The sequence below is a fragment of the Centruroides sculpturatus genome, unplaced genomic scaffold, assembly GCF_000671375.1.
Source record: "Centruroides sculpturatus isolate CEXI.00-Female unplaced genomic scaffold, Cexi_2.0 scaffold94, whole genome shotgun sequence".
Taxonomy (NCBI): domain Eukaryota; kingdom Metazoa; phylum Arthropoda; class Arachnida; order Scorpiones; family Buthidae; genus Centruroides; species Centruroides sculpturatus.
The window spans coordinates 914117-917109 of NW_019384400.1; the positions used below are offsets into that span (position 1 = coordinate 914117).

Below are 2993 nucleotides of genomic sequence, written 5' to 3' on the forward strand. Positions count from 1 at the left end.
AGGGGCCAGGGATGGTCCGGCAGATTGTGTAGTTCGGTGTGAGAGACATAGACGAAGTTGGACGTTTTTGTTCAGGTAGGAACACTTAACGCCGTTGTGGAGTTAAATCGAACACATAATTAAAGTATTTTGAAGGTTGTAATGCAAATCATAGGAAGATATTGTGTAGACGCTACTACAGGTATTAAAGTGAATAGTGATGACGAACCGTTGGTTCTATCTAGGTTCTCGGTTGGCCAAGAACCTTTGGTAAGTTGTCTTTCCATCTGCAATAATGATGTCCGTTGACGTTCGGGTTAAACCATTTAATAATCCTTTACAGTACGCGTATACTACAAACAATTGTTAAGTATTCCGAGTTGTCATTTACAGATCGCATTTATGTTAATTACATATATTATATATATATTTTTACATAGAAAAAAAAAGGAATGTTTTGTATTCTGAATATGTCTATACTGTTGTTATTTCCAATCTTATTATCAGAAAAGAGTTTCTTATCGATTACCTTTTATCTATATCCTGTTATAATAAAACGTGAGAGGTCATCGTCATGTTTTAGATGCTATCCTTCGTTTAGTACCTAAGTTATAAATTCCGAAGGTGAATTTATTTATTTATTTTTTTCAGATGAATCTAATTAATACAGGTGTGTACATTTAAACGTATTTTTTAATAATTAATTATGGGATTTTTTTTATGTACGCTTTAAATGATAACGATGCTCTTCGAGTTTTTACAGTAGGCGTACAAGGTTGTTGGCCACCCACACCTTTGGTTTTATGCTTTGCGTTGTTACCTTTTCTAAAAACATCATTTACAAGTTATTTGTTTAGGTATTTTCTTTCTTAAGATTTGATATACCAACTTTGATTATCGTTTGACAGAGTACAGTCGACCCCCCTGTAACACTGTNACCTTTGGTAAGTTGTCTTTCCATCTGCAATAATGATGTCCGTTGACGTTCGGGTTAAACCATTTAATAATCCTTTACAGTACGCGTATACTACAAACAATTGTTAAGTATTCCGAGTTGTCATTTACAGATCGCATTTATGTTAATTACATATAAAATCTAAGTGACTCGTACAACATGGAATTCATATAAAACGAAAAAATCTACAGTGTTATAGGGGGGGTCGACTGTATGTATTTGTGTATTGATGAGTTTGATGATGGTTCTTTCAATATATCTTTTAAAAAAACACTTATCAGTTCGTCCATAAAGTTTCACTTCCTTAGAAATGGATCCAAAAAGTCATAGTACTGTAGTAGTAGTTGATAGGGTAGTTTTTATACGAAAAAGGAACTCGTATCTCTATTTTCGAATAGGGGAATTTTTTTGTTAAGTGGATGAAAATAATGCTGTAATTTATCTAGAGTATATATTTACAGATCGTGGGAAATCTTAACAGGGACATTTACAGACATATACTGACAATTACGTCATGCTGACACCCGAAAAACTTCGGTACCAGTTGTCAGTATTAGCCCCACCCAGAACTGTCCCTCGAGGGACTTAATAGTACACCTGCACAGCTTCGGGCTCGTAATTATTCCTGTTGAGTTCGGTACCATTTTTCCGGTACCATTAATAATGATTCATTGTTAAAAATCAATAAATGCGCCTATTCTATATAATTGTTAAAGATAAGAAGAAAAATAAAAGAATCGTTCCGAAATATACCCTTAACACCATTCTTAGTGAATCGAATATATGAAAGTGTAAAGTCTTCCAAGGAGAAAATATTCACGAATTATAGTGATTTTACGTGTAAATGTTCTGAACACATCCAATGTAGAGCAGAAGTAAAAATCCAGTTGAACTGGACAACTCAAGGTTGTTTCATGGTATTAACAGTTTTTTATTTTTATATTTACTCTCTGGACTGACGGCATTCTTTTCTTACTGTTTCTTCCCTTAATAACTGTCATCTCAATTTACATTTGATAACAGTAAAGCGTTTTCTTACCCCCGTCTCGTTGCGTTGTTATCGTTGCTACCTGCATTGAATCAATTAAAATCTTCACCTTTTTTTTCCTCCCCTTTAAATAAATAAATTCACAATATTGTAAAATATACTTTCCCCATAGACAAGCATCAGTTACTTCGTATTTGGGTCGTCGAAATGCTTTTATTTTAGTACTTTGGAATACTTGTTCTCGGGTCACTTAGATATCGAATTATTTTACAATGAGTTGCGAAAATAATCCATATTTTCTTGTTAAGATATAATAAATATACGAATTTTTTTATACAGAAAGTATAGTACCTTAATAGGCCATACATAAGCGAAACCATTTTATAAATAGAGCGTGCTTTAATTAAACATTATTTTTGCTTATGCTAATGAGTTAATACTTTGAATAATTTACCTGTTGCATACATTGTTTTATATCTTATACTATAATAAAGTATAGAACTAAATAAAAAAAAAGAAAGGTAGCTTATAATATACTTCATAACCTTGAATAACAGGCGGATTCCAATACTCTGACGAAGATAAAATACTTGGTAGATAAGGATCTGACTTATTGTCCTTTGTAGATCGTGACTAGTAATGATAATTAATTTTAAAAATATTTGAACTGACACTTGCTTGATTCAAATACTACAGATGAATGTGAATTTACGCCTAGATTCGCATCAGTTGTGTTGTCTACACTCAAACTAACCTCATTTTTTTTTCTTCAAAGCAATATTTTCCGTTAGAATTAAGGTTTTTTTTTTAAAAGAAAGAACTACGCCTTTCGTTTTTGTAATGAGTGGAACCTTAACAACTCTCTACAATAACCCGATGTATAAGCTTCAAAATTATATCTCGAACATACATTTTTCACTTTTTTAAACCGAAGAATGATCTTTGAATAAGTGTAATGTTTTTAATTAATTAATAGAGAGGTTGCGGCCGAAGTTTTTATCTCTCGAACGTGAACGTCGAACGTCGAGCGCGCTATCTTGTAAGCTGCGCTCGACGTTCGACGTTCACGTT

The 2993-nt window shown here is 32.7% G+C and overlaps 1 protein-coding gene across 4 annotated transcripts in view; it reads left to right on the forward strand.

Moving 5' to 3' along the window:
* The window catches only part of LOC111618632 (nuclear hormone receptor FTZ-F1 beta-like), a 56761-nt gene continuing 53768 nt past the window's right edge, over positions 1-2993 (forward strand). For 3 of the 4 annotated variants that reach the window (XM_023360187.1, XM_023360189.1, XM_023360190.1), the window contains exon 1: positions 15-249. The gene's annotated coding sequence lies outside the window, so the exon portion shown is untranslated. Of the gene's footprint in view, positions 250-2993 lie in introns of all 4 variants that reach the window. The other variant, XM_023360188.1, reaches the window with a different exon arrangement.